This window comes from Salvelinus sp. IW2-2015, linkage group LG37 (assembly GCF_002910315.2).
Source record: "Salvelinus sp. IW2-2015 linkage group LG37, ASM291031v2, whole genome shotgun sequence".
Taxonomy (NCBI): domain Eukaryota; kingdom Metazoa; phylum Chordata; class Actinopteri; order Salmoniformes; family Salmonidae; genus Salvelinus; species Salvelinus sp. IW2-2015.
The window spans coordinates 6,361,426-6,381,052 of NC_036876.1; the positions used below are offsets into that span (position 1 = coordinate 6,361,426).

Consider the following 19,627-nt stretch of genomic DNA (forward strand, 5'->3'; position numbering starts at 1 on the left):
GAAAAATGTAGTTTTTTGATGCTCTTTTGACACATCTAAATGCTGTTAATAAAACGGAATAAAAAGTATTTTGAGGGAACTTGGTGTTTGAAAAAAAAAAAAAGAAGGTTAGCAGGGGGAAGATATTAGTTTATTATGGTAAACTACTGTCCACTTGGCTATAAACAAGTAACTCACCATCGAACCATTTGCAGAGTTCTATGTCAAAGCTGAAATGCTGCACTTGTGAGTTACACAACAAAGATAGATTAAAAATKGAGTTTTAAACAAAGAATAAAATAATGGTGCACTTATTCAAGCAGCAGAGTCAAAAGTGGCTGCCACATATCTCTCAAGTGGGTAAAAGTGACTTCCAAACAAGGCCCAATGAATCCCGGAGGAAATAAAGCTGTGGATCTACAAATTCAACTTCTAGTTGCTTGCCAATTTGTGCAAATGTTTAATCATCTGTCCTGGAATAAAGCAATATTCAGTACAAATGGGATTCCTTATTCTTTGCAATGAACCAGATAGTAATACAGGAGACATTGAACGGCATACAAATTACATTGGGCTCTCAAAGTAAACCCTAGTTTATTTGAAACATACAGAGAAGCTATTTGCATTAGAAAGAAAGTGCTAATTSCACTTGCAAGGTAATGTAGGCAAATTGACAAAGTGCTTGGTGTGGTTTCATCATTGTTAAAAAAGGTCTACTCACACTCTCAATATAGCTGTAATATATGCGTGTCTATGTGTGTATTGTCAAAAAAGTGTTTGGTGGTTTCACCATTGTTAAAAACTACCCGCATTTTCTCCAAATACAGTTATATTATACGCATATCTACCTGGGTAGTCGAAAATAAACAAAAATGGAAACAAATACTTCTTCTTCACAAAGTTCTTGGGTTAGAGGGTAGGCTAAATTTATCCTGCAAATACACACTGGAAGGCTCTCGACTCCGTATTGCACACAAAGCATATTTTGCAAAGCAGGCCCGCCATTCTAATTTTGGAATGAAGGAGAGGATAACATGTAAATATCTGCTCCTGGAAGATCCATAGGGATCGGGTCCAACGTAGTGCACTGTAAAAGGAATAGGGTACCATTTGGGAAGCATTCACTGTTTTATCAGCAGTACAACAATCRTAAGAGAATGTCGAGGGGCAACATAATAGAATCAATGTGTTGACCTTTGAGGAAGAGGTGTTTCCTAGCCATATCATTTGGCAAACAGGACAAGGTCTGACGAAAATCTGTGTTTCTGTTTTTCATAATCAAGCAATTCCCGAAAATAACAGTAACTAATCTAAACATTGATGACCTCACACTCCTCTGATGCAGGTAGCCCAATCACATTTTTATTTCGCTCTGCTAGGTGTTGAATTCCATTATATGTGTTGTTCACGTTTAACATTTGAATATTAACATAGCAAAATGTCATTATGGCAGATGGCACAAGTAAAACATACAAAAGCTATCTACAAGCTTAGACCTGAGATAAACAGTGCTTGTCATTTAGTGATGGAATCTGAAGTGACTCAGAYGCTCTCTGGTACAGTTGAGTCGGTTGAGATCCGAGTTTCCATTGGCATTTCGTCGGACACGTCCACTTTGTTGTCATAAGCTTGCAGGGCCTGATTGTCCTCCTCCTGTTGGTACCTCGCAAAGTTGACAAAGACCTGAGGATGAAGACATGGTGGTAAGAGTAGCTGTAGATAGAACGTCCTTGCATGTAAAACACACACATCTGTTCATATGAATGGGCTTCAAATTTGTTTAAAGATTGTTTTGTTTTCAGAAKTATTTCAACATTTAAACCGAAAGTCAATCAGCATATTCGATCTGCTCCTTCTAACGACGTTTCTATGAAGTATCCTTAAATATCTTACACTTCACTGTGAAACATACAGAAYGCATCCTGCTAATTATTACCTCCCCCAACAATTTCTTTATTCACGGTGAAAAGGAGTCAGACRTCAACCTTGGTCTGCTTTATGGGGAAACAACAGTAAAAGCTTGTCTTCATCAGGTAAAGTATTAAAAAAGAAGGACACGACGTAAAACAAAAAAAGCCTGTTAAGGCCACCATATATACATTAAGATACGACGTGACTACATGTACTATAAGAGGAAATGTGGAATGGCCAGATTGTATAACAACGGATCAACCGGACTACTATTATACCATGCTATCTGAGCCACTTAAACTGTTTCTGCAGTGAAACAACCGTTTACAGGGGAAGTGATAGATTTTTTTTATTTTTTATCTACGCCAAGTCCATTAGGCACTACCTATGAAGTATATCTTCCTCAACAGTTACAGCCAATAAAATAATGCCACACAATATGTATACGGTCCCCTTCTGGGCATAGAACAAGTGCTCTTCTATTTCCTKTCGGCAGCAAAGACAAAATGATTCAAACAAAAAAACTCCCACCACCCACTACCCCTCCTCAGCTCTTCCTCCTCCTCTCCTCCACAGGCATCTTCTGAATCCCTGGTGGAATCAAATTCACTCTTCTAGCTTCAGTGTCAAAGTGAAAGCCTAGTACAACGCAAYAGTTGTGATATAACTGGCTGTTATCAGGCTGGCATGTTTCATTTGAAAAGRAAGGGGAGGGTTCCACCGATTTCCCCGATCCGTTCTAGTGTCAGATAATGTCGGCCATCTTCATTGGAACTAGAAAGTCTTGGGTCGAGACTCCAGAGAAAAGTCAGACGGGACGGTAAGTATGTGATACCTTTGATGGAGGAGGACCTTGAGTGTTAGATCCTGTTTCAAGAAACGTTCTGTTAAATTGGGGAGGACTTGCGCAGTGAAGAACTGTAAGTGCTCGGCTCTTTGGGCTTTTGACAAGTTTGACAACTGACAAGTTTCAAGTTTAGCAAAAGGCTTCCTTACAAAAAATGTCTGACAAYTTTTTTTTYTTYCAGTTTCCAWTCAATAACTTGACGGTTGTGACATCTTGTCAGGGAGAAAATGAGGAAGTTGAAAAACAACAATGCCTTCTTCAACTCCGCCTATCAGGAGGATTATTTCACCCTTGACCCCAGATGCCATTGGTTGGATACAGTATGCGAAGAGGCTTAAAACATTGATGCTTTTGACCTTCAATTTCAGAGTTTGACAGACAATACAATATCCAGACCACATACCGCTACACTTCTGAAGYTGTCTACTGTATATTTGTCAAGGCTGGAAACAATGTTGCGTTTATGAACGCATTCTAACCAATAGAGCGCTCCGTATGACAGACCTGATGTAGACCTACGTAAGTGGTCAAAATGTTGTCACCAACAACCCACATGAGAGCATACATATCCTGCATAGTTCAATCATACGGTGAAGATATTTAATATCCTGCATCTGCTCAAAGACTTTAGATTTGTGGAACTGTGCATGTGTCATTTTCAAATACTAGCATTTCATACRGCACACACAGTAATAACACATCTCTTTCCCCACTGTACTCGCTACAAACATGTTTCTCTAATCACCTCTCATCTTCTAACCATTCGTTTATTATAACTTAGACCACATGCTCCATTGGTCGTGACTGACATTTTGTTCATAAAAGATGGGTGTGGGCATTAATTATGGCGAGGGGGCATTTGGGTGTTTATTACATGGCTGCCGACGCGTGGCGAGGATGAGAAGGATGCAGAGGCGCTCAATTAACCTTTGCCGCTCTGGAGGTGGAGTCCCTGCGCGGCACACGCACGCCTCAGTGAACTTTTWAAATACAGGCCGTCCCAGTCCATGCCCAGCTATGTGCTAGCTTGTTCCGTTGTCTTTGAAATGCTCTCTGTGGTGGAAAATCACATTTTTTCCAGGGATGTAAGGCACGTTAAAAATGAACGACGTGCCACTTCATTTTAGGTGTCAATCCGGGAACATAGAAGATGGTAATGTTATCACTGCATCAGTGCTCGTCCTCATTATCAGGCAAAAGGTAACCCTTTTTTTCCCATGAAGGTGAAGATAATGTCTAACACATACAGTTGAGAAATAGCACCCTCGTGCTCAAGTTAAATATTGTGTTTTCAATTTGTGAAAAACTCAGTTTGAGAGAACAATATTCACAACAAAGTACAGTCTAGCGGTACAGTGAATCATGTACTTCATAAGTTCAGTGGCTTTTGGACAATGCCGTATCTGGATACCCGTACTTGCTTCGTAAGGAGCTAGGCTCCTGCTCCTATGACTCATTCCGGCTACTTACTTGATAATCAGCTGATACATACTTGATAATCAGCTGATAATCAGATAAGGGGACGGGCTGTACCAAAATGGATAAATGTTGGGAAACAACACCATTGCATATTAGATGACACATTCTCAGTATGGGTGAGCCTAGTTTCTTTATATTTGTTGCTTACTACACAACAGTACGATCTAAATAGTATATAGTATGATTAGTACACAGTATGTTGTTTTATTAAGTAGTMGGTAAGACAGATTTCGGACACGGCCAATGTCTTTCAATATAGGCATTAACGCCTCAGCCTTGGGGCCGGATCAATATTAATTGTAGTGCGAGCCAGGTCTTACAGTACAATAGGTCAGGACTGTCATCAATAAATCACCAGCTGAAAGGTGACTGTCTGGTCTCAGTCCCCCAAAGGTGTTGGTTTTTATCCCCTTTGTGTTTTAGTGCAGTGACCTTATAGCCAGCATGTGATTTATTTACTCTCTGTGATCTGGTAAATACAGTATGGTCTATTACAGAATGGCCGCATTGTTTGTTCTCTCTCTCTTTCCCTCTCTTTCTATTGTTTTCTTTCACTCACTCTTTCTTTCTCTCACTTTCTTTCTACTCTTTATTTATTTCTCACAATCTTTCTTTCACTCACTATTTTTCTTTGACTCACTCTCTCTTTCTCTCACTCAACTCACTCTTTCCTCTCTCACTCTTTCTCTCACCTCATTCTTTCTTTCCCTCACTCTTTCCCTCACTTTTTCACTCACTCTTTCACCTCACTCTTTCTTTCATCACTCTTTCTTTCACTCACTTCTTTCACACAGCTTTCTTTCACTTACTCTTTCTTTCACATACTCTTTCACTCACTCACTCTTTCTTTCACTCACGTTCTTTCACTCTTTCACTCTTTCTTTCACTCACTCTCTTTCTTTCACTCACTCTTTTTCATTCTTTCACTCACTCACTTTTCTTTCACTCACTCACTTTCTTTCACTCACTCTTTCTTTCTTTCTCTCACTCTTTCTTTCTTTACTCCTTTCACCCTCCTCTTCTTTCTCTTATCACTCACTCTTTTTCTTTCACTCACTCTTTCTTTCACTACCCACTCACTCTTTCACACTTTCTTTCACTTACTCTTTCTCTTTCACTCACTTTCCTTCTTTCACTACTCTTTCTTTCACTCTTTCACTCACTCTCTTTCTTTCACTCACTCACTCTCTTTTTTCACTCACTCACTTCTTTTCTTTCACTCACTCTTTCTTTCACACACTCTTTCTTTCACACACTCACTCTTTCACTCACTCGCTCACTCTTTCTTTCACACTTTCACTTACTCTTTTCAACTTCTCTTCTTTCACTCACTCTTTCACTCACTCACTCTTTCTTTCAACTTTCACTCACTCTTTTCACTCACTCTTTCTTTCACTCACTCTCTGTCTTTCACTCACTCTGTCTTTCACTCACTCACTCTTTCACCTCACTCACTCTTTCACTCTTCTTTCTTTCTTCACACACTCTTTCTTTCCCCTCTTCACTCTTTCACTCACTCTGTCTTTCTTTCACTCACTCACTCTCTTTTCACTCACCCACTCACTCTTTCACTCACTCACTCTTTCTTTCACCACACTCACTCTTTCTCTCACTCACTCTCTTCTTTCATCAACTCTTTCATTCTTTCACTCACTTCACTTCTTTCACTCACTTCATTTTTCTTCACTCCACTCTTCTTTCTCTCACTCACTTCTTTTCTTTCACTCACTCTTTCTTTCTTTCACTCACTCTTTCACACAGGCTCTTTCACTTACTCTTTCTTTCTTTCACTCACTTTCCTTCTTTCACTCACTCTTTCTTTCCACTCTTTCTTTCACCACTCTCTTTCACTCAACTCACTCTTTCTTTCACACACTTCACTCTTCACTCTTCACTCTTTCACTCACTCTCTCTTTATTTCACTCACTCACTCTCTTTCACTCACCCACTCACTCTTTTCACTGACTCACTCTTCTTTCACCCTACTCACTACCTCACTCTTTCTTTCACCCACTCACTACACTCTTTCTTTCTCTCACTCACTCTCTTTCTCTCACTCACTCACTCTCTTTCTTTCACTCACTCACTTTCTTTCACTTCACACTCATTTCTTTCCTCACTCACTTTCTTTCACTCACTCACTTTCTTTCACTCCTCACTTTTCTTTCCTCGCTCTTGTCTTTCTCCACTCTTTTTCTTTCAGTCACTCTTTCTTTTCTTTCACTCACTCTTTCACACAGCTTTCTTTCACTCACTCTTTCTTTCACTCTTTCACTCTTTCTTCTCTTCATCTTCTTTCTTCACTCACTCTCTTCTTTCACTCACTCTCTCTTCTTTCAACTCACTTCTCGTTCTTTCATTCACTCACTCTTTCACTCACTGCACCTCACTCCTTTCACTCCTCACTCATCACTCACTCCACTCACTCACTCACTCACTCACTACTCCTCATTCTTTCTTTCAACCTACTCTTTCTTTCACTCTTTCTTTTTATAACCTCGCTTCCTTCCTGAAAGATTCCAGCATTCCTCTCCTGGCAGCTGCTTTTGAGAGGCTCTCACCCTGAGGCTTGTTTTTATCTGTACAGTCCTTCTTTCCACTCCTTTCCTCCCCAAGGATGAGTGGACAGGTGACCTTTGYCCCTCTGAAGGTGCTCTAGTCAAGCCTTACTCCTTCACTGCTGTGCTTTGAAGACCAGGCACTTTCTCACTGAGGCTTGATTGCAACAGATCTCAAGCTTCACACATCACATCAGAAACGTGGGGTGAGGCAGTCGACATTCGACATCAAGTCTAATAGYATTCAGTGTACAAGTCTTAAAGGAAATGTGTTCTTTAGATAATGTATGCCTAAAAGGGATGGGCATCTCACTCCTGGAGGGCCACAGTGTCTGCAGATGTTTACTCCAGCCTTAACACACCTGCCAAGAAAAGAAACCTGCACACACTCCTGCCCTCCAGGATCAGAGTCGCCCATACCGCCATACACAAAAAAATATGAATTAGGCTTGTTAGTACAGGGATGGAACAAAAGCCTGTGTCCCCCCACAACAGAATACAGTAAAATACCATAGAAATACTATTAAATCTCTATGGTCCTCAACCAGAACAGCAATTGAATAAAGGGTTTAATCTGGTTACCTGATCCAGAGTGGTCTGGGAGACAGAGTAGTCCTCCACACCCAGCCTCTGCTGATGAGTGGTGAAATGGCTGAAGATGCTGGCCAGAGCGCCCTCGCTGTGGGGGACCTGGTACTGCAGCGTGTTGTGGTGCTTCTCCTTCAGTACGCTACCGGGGAAGGTCTCGYGGACAAACTCCTCCACGGGGCCCAGAGCGGGGGGYGAGCCGCCYACCCTCACGATCACAGTGTAGCCGTCCCCGAACCTAGAAAAACCAGACACATGGATAAACACATACACTACACATCAATTAAAGCATATGGGACCTGACAAAAAGGCACACACATACAGTGGGGAGAACAAGTATTTGATATAGGTACACTTCAACTGTGAGAGACGGAATCTAAAACAAAAATCCAAGAAATCACATTGTATGATTTTTAAGTAATTAATTTGCATTTTATTGCATGACATAGTATTTGATCACCTACCAACCAGTAAGAATTCCGTCTCTCACAGACTGTTAGTTTTTTCTTTAAGAAGCCCTCCTGTTCCCACTCATTACCTGTATTAACTGCACCTGTTTGAACTCGTTACCTGTATAAAAAGACACCTGTCCACACACTCAATCAAACAGACTCCAATTCTCCACAATGGCCAAGACCAGAGAGCTGTGTAAGGACATCAGGGCTAAAATTGTAAGACCTGCACAAGGCTGGGATGGGCTACAGGACAATAGGCAAGCAGCTTGGTGAGAAGGCAAACAACTGTTGGCGCAATTATTAGAAAATGGAAGAAGTTCAAAGATGACGGTCAATCACCTCGTCTGGGGCTCCATGCAAGATCTCACCTCGTGGGGCATCAATGATCATGAGGAAGGTGAGGATCAGCCCAGAACTACACGCAGGACCTGGTCAATGACCTGAAGAGAGCTTGGGACCACAGTCTCAAAGAAAACCATTAGTAACACACTACGCCGTCATGGATTAAAATCCTGCAGCGCACGCAAGGTCCCCCTGCTCAAGCCAGCGCATGTCCAGGCCCGTCTGAAGTTTGCCAATGACCATCTGGATGATCCAGAGGAGGAATGGGAGAAGGTCATGTGGTCTGATGGACAAAAAATATAGCTTTTTGGTCTAAACTCCACTCGCCGTGTTTGGAGGAAGAGAGAAGGATGAGTACAACCCCAAGAACACCATCCCAACCGTGAAGCATGGAGGTGGAACATCATTCTTTGGGATGCTTTTCTGCAAAGGGACAGGACGACTGCACCATATTGAGGGGAGGATGGATGGGGCCATGTACGCGAGATCTTGGCCAACAACCTCCTTCCCTCAGTAAGAGCATTGAAGATGGGTCGTGGCTGGGTCTTCCAGCATGACAACGACCCAAAAACACCAGCCAGGGTAACTAAGGAGTGGCTCCGTAAGAACAACTCAAGGTCCTGGAGTGGCCTAGCCAGTCTCCAGACCTGAACCTAATAGAAAATCTTTGGAGGGACTGAAAGTCCGTTTTGCCCAGCGACTAGCCCGAAACCCGAAGGATCTGGAGAAGGTCTGTATGGAGGAGTAGGCCAAAATCCTGCTGCAGTGTGTGCAAACCTGGTCAAGAACTAACGAAACGTATGATCTCTGTACCAAATATTAAGTTCTGCTTTTCTGATGTATCAAATACTTATGTCATGCAATAAAATGCAAATGATTACTTAATCATACAATGTGATTTTCTGGATTTTTTGTTTTAGATTCCTCTCTCTCACAGTTGAAGTGTACCCTATGATAAAAATTACAGACCTCTACATGCTTTGTAAGTAGGAAAACCTGCAAAATCGTCAGTGTATCAAATACTTGTTCTCCCCACTGTACATGCACACAAAACAAACAAAAGAACCAACAAAAACACACACAAAAACTTGAGGTTATCCAAGGTTAGTGCCTTTTTGGAACAATTTATATGCTCCAGCACATCACCTGATTCGATATTCACCTTGCCTAATGTGCGCGGCAGGTAGCCTAGTGGTTAGAGCGTTGGCTGCTGAAAGGTTGCTAGTTTGAATTCCCAAGCCGACTAGGTGAAATCTGTCGGTCAGCCCTTGAGCAAGGTACTTAACCCTATTTGCTCCAGGGTTGCCGTCAATAATGGCTGATCTCTGGCCGTGACCCCACTTTCCAAGGGTGGGATATGCAAAAAACATATTTCCATTTCACACCACACACTTGTACAGGTTACACACTTGTACATGTGTGAAACAGGACAAATATAAGAAACCTCTACTTGGCCATTGACACACAAGTACGCACACACACAAAAAAGTGAGGTTATCCAAGGTTAGTGCAGTTTGGTAAATTACACACCATAAAATGCCCTTTTGGAACAATTTTGTATGCTCCAGCGAATTCCCTTGATTCCATATTCACCTTGCCTTATGTCTATGCACCACCCAAGCTAAAGTGCACACTCCTGAATTTAACAGCAGCACTTAAATAATATGCTTCTATTTCCTCACTGTGCTGAATTTGGTGGTACCCTTGCGCTAACATMATGTGATGAAAGAGGAGGAGAAGGACGGATAGAGGGATGGAACGTAGGAGATGGGGAGCGCGGGAGGGGGGAGGCATAATTKATCTTCATTTCCCCGGCTCGTTGAAAGCTCCCTGTGCATCCGGTGCAGCGTGTCGAGGAACAGGTGCGTCATGAACACCGGGAGTCGGCCAACTCCGCACACCCGAGAAACTCGTGAGTTTTTTTCCGTGGCCTGAAGGAATGTTCACTCTTCCTACTGCTTTTCTCCCATCCCTCTCTTCCCCCTCCCRCCGCTGTTAGCTCTGCTTCAGAAGGTGCTAATGCTAGGTGCTGACGCTACATCCTGAGTTTGGACAAATCCATGAGTTGGCATGTAGAATTACCCATGGTGCTTTGGGTGTACCTACTGTATATGTAAGCAGTGGATCACAGTGTGACACGTTGGCTGCATTCCAGACACAGTTTCAACACAGGTCTGCACAGATGATCAGATCTTTAAAATACCTGGGGTTGTTTAATGTAGGCTGTGTCCCAAATGGCACCCTATGGTGAATCGGCCGCCATTTGGGACTCAAGCATAGTGTTTATTATCTGGACTGTTTAAGTGTTTAATGTCTCAGCAACCACATCTCCCGAGTGGCGCAGCGGTCTAAGGCACTGCATCTGCATCTCAAGAGGCGTCAGTCCCTGGTTCGATTCAAGGCTGTATCACATCCGGCCGTGATTGGGAGTCCCATAGGGCTGCGCACAATTGGTCCAGCGTCGTCCGGGTTTGTCAACATTGTAAATAAGAATKTGTTCTTAACTGACTTGCCTAGTTAAATAAAGGTAAAAAAAACATTATATAACGATCGTACAATCTATGTGGAACACACCCACTATGACAAGKTTCGGGTGTGTAGTTTTATTTTCTATTATTCAGACTTAAAATGATACGTGCATGTCTTGATACGTTTAGGCCATTTTAAAGCCAATCCTAATCTAAGGACATGCAGTATGTTTTCAGAATGCCTCAAAATCTCTCTTAGTGTATGTACAGTGCCTTCGGAAAGTATTCAGACCCATGGACATTTTCCACATTTTGTTACGTTACAGCCTTATTCWAAAATGGATTAAATATTTTTTTAAATATCAGCAATCTACACACAATGCCCCATAAAGACAAAGCGAAAACAGTTTTATTTACAATTTTGACAAATCTATAAAAAATAAAAAACAGAAATTCTTCAAATKAGTATTTTTWTTTTYTATGAGACTTGAAAATKAGCTCAGGTGYATCCTGTTTCCATTGATCGTCCTTGAGATGTTTCTACAACTTGATTGGAATCCACCTGTTGTAAATTCAATTAATTGGACATGATTTGGAAAAGCACACACCTGTCAGTTTTTGTCAGAGCAAAAACCAAGCCATGAGGTCGAAGGAATTGTGCATAGAGCTCCGATTGTGTCAAGGCACAGATCTGGGAAAGAGTACCAAAACATTTCTGCAGCATTGAAGGTCCCCAAGAACACAGTGGCCTCCATCATTCTTAAATGAAAGAAGTTTGGAACCACAAGAATCTTCCTAGAGCTGGCCACCCAGCCAAACTGAGCAATCGGGGGAGAAGGGCCTTGGTAAAGGGCGATGACCAAGAATACGATGGTCCCTCTGTGGGCTCTAGATTACCTCTGTAGAGATGGGAGAACATTCCAGAAGGACAACCATCTCTGCAGCACTCCACCAATCAGGTCTTTATGGTAGAGTGGCCAGATAGAAGTCACTCCTCAGTAAAAGGCACATGACAGCCCAATTGCAGTTTGCCAAAAGGCACCTAAAGACTCTCAGACCATTAGCAACAAGATTCTCTGGTCTGATGAAACCAAGATTACTTGAATGCCAAGCGTCACGTCTGGAGGAAACCTGGCATAGTGGTGGCAGCATCATGAAGTGGGGATGTTTTTCAGCGGCAGGGACTGGAAGGCTAGTCAGGATCGAGGGAAAGATGAACGGAGCAAAGTACAGAGATCCTTGATGAAAACCAGCTCCAGAGTGCTCAGGACCTCAGACTGGGGCGAAGGTTCATCTTCCAACAGGACAACGACACTAAGCACACAGCCAAGACAACGCAGGAGTGGCTTCGGGACAAGTCTGAATATCCTTGAGTGGCCCAGCCAGAGTCCGGACTTGAACCCAATCGATCATCTCAACCTGACAGAGCTTGAGAGGATCTGCAGAGAAGWATGAGAGAGATTCCCCAAATATAGGTGTGCCAAGCTTGTAGCATCATACCCAAGAAGACTCGATGCTGTAATAGCTGCCAAAGGTGSTTCAACAAAGTACTGAGTAAAGGGTCTGAATACTTATGTAAATGTTATATTTTAGTTAAAAAATTTAATAAATTAGCAAAAATGTGTGTAGATTGACGAGGAAAAAATTAAATTTGATCAATTTTAGAATAAGGCTGAAACGTAATAAAATGTGGAAAAAGTCAAGTTGTCTGAATACTTTCCGAAGGCACTGTATACCTCTGCAAATTACAATGTCTCAATCCCATTATTTATTTATATATTCAGAAAAGAAATTCAGAAAAACTGATTGCCTCAAAAGAATTAGGTAGGAGTATGGCAATGAGGCCATACTATAGGAGTATAGTAATGATATTGTTATTGTGAATCCAAAATCAGATAAGTCTGACTTATCAAATTATTTCCAGGTCTCTTAAGAATGTGCAAACAAAAGCATCGTTCCAAAGACCTCAATGAATTACTTAAGGCACATCAGCATATGATGAGATTCACTCGTCGAATCTATTTGTATAAAGCGGTGTGCGTTCATTCGCTWTCTATTAAGTTACACTGTGTATGCTGACATTAATAATTCAAATAAAGCCCAATCAATACACCGGCACATCAAATAAAAACCACCAAAATATGATTCTAACTTTGACATTAAATGCTCCCTCAAAGCTGGAATGGGCTACCAGCTTTTAATTAACATTCCATGGATTTTATGCTAAGTCTAGTGAGACTAGTGTTATTTTGTTGTTAGTATTCTTATTACCATTGTTTTCTGCTTAATGAATCCCCTAATGTTATATTTAGTCGTGGAAAATGTCCAATGGTGGCTGTTAAGTGTTACATGCAAAGAGAGGCAGCAACCTCTTAAAAGTCATTAGAGACGTGGTGTGTAGGCCTCAGCTGTACTAAGGCTTCGTTTCAATGTCCATACTAGCATACAACGTAGAATCCAAATACATTTCTTCATTCTAAATTGTACGCTCGTCTGCATGGCAATAGGAACAGAGCCTAGCAGTACATAATCAAAATGACAGTCAACTCCCAGAGCTTTTCGATGGGAATACATCATTACACCTAATAACAAGCCATGTCTCTGTGCTGATTGAATACTTTATTTGAAAACCTAGATTAAAACGCATATTCTTCATTCCTCTGATTGCTAGAATGGAACATCAACATTAATATAGGAAATCACAAATGAGAGAGAAGATCAACTATTCTTTACCATCCATGACTTATCTGTCCAATTCTGTGATCACACAGTCCTGTGGACTTCTTCTCGTAGCATTTTGAAATAGGCCTTCAGTACAAAGTTTGAATGAACAAAGAGCGAAGTCAACAGAGAAGCCAGTCTGAGTAGAAGTCGTCTGAAATCCCACCCTTTTTGAGACTTAGCTCTTATCCAGTCTGATTCATCATCCAATCATCATGGGTCTGAGACAAACGCCCCTTCCATTTAGCGATGGGATCGAGCCAGACAGGAAATCGGCTGGCGCTCAGTGGCGAGGCGCAGCTGAGCTTTCAGAGGTGCTGAGCTCAGCGAAGAAAAAATATTTTTTTTATCCAATAATGCTCGGGGGCGTCGCTAGAAGAGGTGTCAGCCGTACATGTGTAATCAAACGGCGCTCCCCAGCAGCAGAAAGAAGAGGCTGATCAATGAGCTCTCGCTCTCTCATTTTCGCTCTCTTTCTGTTTTCTCTCTGTGYTCTATTTTCTCCGCTACACTCCAACAGGAGAGTGGCGGTATGTATTATTCATTTTCCAATTTCTACCCTTCGGTCGTCTCACAATAATATAAGTGATCATTACTCGTTGTGGATTTACTACTTCTGCTGTCGCTCTTCTATTATCTCTCTATTTTCTTTCTCTCTACATTGWTGGGAAGGGCCCCTGTAAGTAAGCATTTCACTGTGAGTCTACACCTGTTGTTTACCAAGCATGTGAGAAATACAATTTGATTTGATTTTGATTTGAATAGAAAATAATCTCGACCACAATGTAAAATGTTATCTTCCCTCATCAATTGTTTGCCCAATCCCAGATTGACCACTTGTTCCTACAGTACCAATCAAATGTGTGGACACAGCTACTCATTCAAGGGTTTTTCTTTATTTGTAGAATAATAGTGAAGACATCAAAACTATGAAATAACACATATGGAATCATTTAGTAACCRACAAAAAGTGTTAAACAACTCAAAATATGTTTTATATTTGAGATTCTTCAAAGTAGCCACCCTTTACCTTGATGACAGCTTTGCAAACTCTTGGCATTCTTTCAAACATGTGCATTTTTCCACGAGAGATGTGTTTCCATCAAATTGACTTGTTGCAGAAAAAAGGCTGTGCGTGATGACATAATGCACATTAAAATACMTTTTGCGGTTAAATTCCCATGCACTTGAATCAGAAAAAAAAGTTCAATGGGTTTCTATACATTTTCAACTCAATTCATGGTTTTCTCACAAACARTGTTGCTTTATATAGTGAGTGTACCCATTCTGGTATTGGCATAGTAGATAGTAGCTGCGCGAAGTTGCCTAGAGCGCACATATAGATTCGTCCGACTGCYAGATGGTGAAGCGTGATTCATCACTCCAGAGAACGCGTTTCCACTGCTCCAGAGTCCAATGGCAGCGAGCTTTACACCACTGCAGCCGACGCTTGGCATTGCGCATGGTGATCTTTGGCTTGTGTGCGGCTGCTCGGCCACGGAGAACCATTTCATGAAGCTCCCGACTAACAGTTATTGTGCTGACGTTGCTTCCAGAGGCAGTTTGGAACTCAGTAGTGAGTTTTGCAGCCAAGGACAGACGATTTTTACGCGCTGCGTGCTTCAGCACTCGGCGGTCCCGTTCTGTGAGCTTATATGGCCTACCACTTCGCGGCTGAGCCATTGTTGCTCCTAGACGTTTCCATTTCATAATAACAGCACTTACAGTTGACGGGGGCAGCTCTAGCAGGGCAGAAATTTGACGACCTGACTTGTTGGAAAGGTGGCATCCTATGACGGTGCCAWGTTGAAAGTCACTGAGCTCTTCAGTATGGGCCATTCTACTGCCAATGTTTGTCTATGGAGATGGCATGGCTGTGTGCTCGATTTTATACACCTGTCAGCAATGGGTGTGGCTGAAATAGCCAAATCCATTCATTTGAAGCAGTCTCCATGTACTTTTGGCCCTATAGTGTATTTCATCTGTAGCCTAATAAACTACTTGCTTTCCAGACGAGTCATAGTGGGAGGACCACAGAACATCGCATGACTCYAAGTTTACTTAGATTTGATGGTTGTTATATCAATATTTGCACATAAAAGCATTTCCAACAACATTACTTGCATCTTTCATTTTACTGACATAAAATATCCCACCTTGTCTAGCGTATTTTGTTTTGTCAACATTTGGAAAGTATCCAGAAAAAAGTTTTTTTTCAATCAGGCCTGTAATGACTTTTTTTTTATCTGACATGTACTTTACACACATAAAAAGGTTGGATGGAAACCTGGTTACTGACAGCCACTTAATTAGCTCGTCAGCTAACATTTTTTCGATTGGTAAATTAGTCCAGCGGCCAGCTATCTAAACTTGTAGCAATCATGGTTGAATTACTGACCGGGGGACCCCATTGATTTTGTCAGTCACTCTCCTCCACGATCTCTCCTCTCCAATCCATCCTCTCCCGGCTCGCCTCTCTCATCTTGCCTCTCCTATCTCTCCTCTCTCCCATCTCCTCCCTCATCACTCCTCTCCCATCTCTCCTCTACTCTCGTCTCCCCTCTCTCCTTTCCCATAGCTCATCTCCTCTCTCATCCATCCTCTCATCTCTGCTCTCTTCTATCCCATCTCCTCTCTCATCCATCCTCTCATCTCTGCTCTCCTCTATCCCATCTCTGCTCTCTCATCCATCCTCTCATCTCCTCTCTCCTCTCCCATCCTCTCCTCTCCCATCTCTCCTCTCCCCTCTCCACTGCCATCTCTTTTCTCTACTCTCTTCTCCTCAAGCCAATCTCTCATCTCCTCTCTTATCTATCCTCCCCCATCTCTCCTCTTCTGTATCATCTCTCCTCTCCCACGTCTCCTCTCTCTCGTCTCCATCTCTCGTCTTTTACCATCTCTCCTCTTCTCCCATCTCTTCTCTTCTCCCATCTCTCCTCTCATCCACTCTTTCCACTCATCTATCCTCTCCCCTCTCTCATCTCAACCATCTCATCTCTACCATCTCTCCTCTATCCCATCTCTCATCTCTTCTCCTTCCTCTCTGCTCTCCTCTCCCATCTCTCTTCTCCTATCTTTCCTCTCCGATCTCTCTTCTCTCTTATCCGCTCTCCACTTTTCCCATCTCTCCTCTCCCCATCTCTCCTCTTTTCCCATCTCCCCTCTTTTCCCATATCTCCGCTCCTCTCCCATTTCTCCTCTCCCATGTCTCCCGTCTCTCCTCTCCTGTCGCTTTTCTCTACTATCTTCTCCCAGCTCTCCTCTATCCCATCTCTCATCTCCTCTCTCATCTATCCTCTCCTATATAATCTCTCCTCACCCATCTCTTCTCTCCCAACTCTCTTCTCCCCATCTCTCTTCTCCCCATCTCTCTCTCCTCTTTCCCTTCTATTTCCTCTCCCATCTCTCCTCTACTCTCCCATATCTCCTACACTCTCTCCTCTCCAATATCTCCTCTCCCATGTCACCTCTCTCCATCTCTCATCTCTCCTCTCCCATCTCATCTCTCCTCCACTCTCTCCTCTCTCCTTGACCATCTCATCTCTACCATCTCTCTTCTCCCATCTCTCCTCTCCCATATATCCTCCTCTCTCCTCTCCCATATATCATCCACTCTCATCTCTCCTTTCCCATCTATTCATCCTCTCTCCTATCTCTCCTCTCCTCTTTCCTCCACTCTCTCCTCTCCCCTTTACCATCTCTCTTCTCCCATCTCTCCTCTCCTCTCCTCTCTACCATTTCTCCTCTGTGCTCTCATCTAACCCATCTCTCATCTAACCCATCTCTCATCTCCTCTCATCCATCCTCTCCCATCCCTCCTATTTTATGTCTCTCCTCTCCCATCTTTCATCTCCCCTCTGTCCTCTTTTCTGTCTCTCCTCTCCCATCTTTCATCTCCCCTCTCCTGTCTCTCTTCTCCAATCTCTCCTCTCAATTCTCTTCTTTTCCCATATCTCCTTTCCCATCTCTCCTCTACTCTCCCATCTCTCATATCTATTCCCCTCTCCCATCCTCTCTCATCTCTCCTCTCCCATGGCTCCTCTACCATGTCTCCTCTCCTCTTTCCCATCTCTCTAATCTATCCTCTCCCATCTCTCCTCTCCATTCTACTCTCCCATCCCTCATCTCCAATCTCTCCCATCTCTCCTCTGGCTCATCTCTCCTTTCCCATCTCTCATCCTCTCTCCCCTCTCATATCTCTCCTCTCCCCTCTACCATCTCTCATCTCATCTCCTCCTCCCTCCTTTCCCATCTCTCATCTCCTCTCCCATTTCTCCTCTCCCATTTCTCCTCTCCCATCTCCCCTCTCCCATTTCTCCTCTCCCATCTCCCCTCTCCCATTTCTCCTCTCCCATCTCTCCTCTCCCATCCTCCTCTTTTCCCATAACTCCTCACCTTTCCTCTCTCCCACGTCTCCTCTCCGCTCTCCATCTCTCATCTCTCTTTGTGCCTCTCCCATCTCTTTTCTCCTCTCCCACCTCTCATCTCCTCTTCCATGTCTCCTCTCATCTCTCCTCTCCACTGTCTCCTCTACCATCGCTCATCCTCTCTCCTCTCCCATGTCTCCTCTCATCTCTCCTCTCCACTCTCTCCTCCCCCCTCTACCATCTCTCATCTCCCCTATCTCATCTCCATTCTCCTCTCCCATCTCTCCTCTCCATCTCTCCTCCCGTCTTCCCTTTCCCATCTCTCCGCTCCCATATCTCCTCTCCCATCACTCTCATCTCGTATCCTCTCCTCTTCTCCCATCTCTCGTATCCTCTCCTCTTCTCCCATCTCTCTTTTCCCATCTCTCATCCTCTCATCTCCCCTCTCCATGCTCTCCCCCACTCTCTCATCTCTCCTCTCCTCTCTACCATCTCTCCTCTTCCTCCTTTCCCATCTCTCATCTCCCCTTTCCCATCTCTCATCCTCTCCTCTCCACCTCTTCTTTTCCCATCACTCCTCCCACCTCTCCTCTCTCCCATCTATCCTTGCGCCTCTCCCATCTCTCCTCTACACTCTCSTCTCCCATCTATCCTCTACACTCTCCTCCTCTCCTATTTCATCTCCCCTCTCCCATTTCTCCTCTCATCTCTCTTCTCCCCCATCTATTTCGTCTCCCATCTCATCTCTCCTCTTTTATCTCCCGACTCAGTTGGAGTCCCTCCCGTGTCATTTCAAGCACATAACCTCCAGCTTCAGAAAGCTGTTGCTGGAGTGCTGTGCATTTCTCTACATCTCCTTTCCAATCTCTCCTCTCAGTATCTCTCCCATCCCATCTCTCATCTCTGCCCCCATCTCTACTCTCCTCCTCTTCCATCTCTCCTTTCCCATCTCTCCTCTTTGCTCTCCTCTATCCCATCTCTCTTCTATCATCTATCCTCTACACTCTCCTCTCCCATCTCCCCCCCCTCTCCCCTCTTGAAAAGATTGAGGAAGAGAGGGAAAAGGTCACCAAACACCCCCCATATTGGTGTCCGGGGGGGGGGGGGGGGGTTGAAGGGAGTGGGGAAAAGGGTCACACCCCAGGCTTGGGTGGCCGTGCTTTGATCAGGCAGGAAGTCCTCGATGGGTCACACACAGAGGTCGCCTGTAAGGGTCATCACCTAGCAGGGAGAAGCCACGGGCGATGGATATATACGGTGCGGAGGCATGTTTTATTCAAGGCTGGAGTTGAAAATACATATGGTACTGATGAGGTCTGGAATGGACACAAACACGCTTCCACTCAGAGAGACAGACATGAATCCACACGGACACGTGTACACGCACACACTTCATACATAAATATGTACACATACATYACATGCATACACACACATGCTTTCGATGGCCATAGAGGATTTCACACACCGTATCAGCAGGTCTGGGACGTGCTACCTGTCCCAGACCTGCTGTTTTCAACTCTCTAGAGACCGCAGGAGCGGTAGAGATACTCTTAATGATCGGCTATGAAAACCAACTAACATTTACTTCTGAGGTGCTGATTTGCTGCACCCTCGACAACTACTGTGATTATTATTATTTGACCATGCTGGTCATTTATGAACATTTGAACATCTTGGCCATGTTCTGTTATAATCTCCACCCGGCACAGCCAGAAGAGGACTGRCCACCCCTCATAGCCTGGTTCCTCTCTAGGTTTCTTCCTAGGTTTTGGCCTTTCTAGGGAGTTTTTCCTAGCCACCGTGCTTCTACACCTGCATTGCTTGCTGTTTGGGGTTTTAGGCTGGGTTTCTGTACAGCACTTTGAGATATCAGCTGATGAACGAAGGGCTATATAAATACATTTGATTT

At 43.5% G+C, this 19,627-nt stretch overlaps 1 pseudogene; it reads right to left on the reverse strand.

Annotated features, from left to right (window-relative positions):
- Positions 1-403: 403 nt before the first annotated feature.
- The window catches only part of LOC111960328 (phospholipid-transporting ATPase ABCA1-like), a 232,665-nt pseudogene continuing 213,441 nt past the window's right edge, over positions 404-19,627 (reverse strand).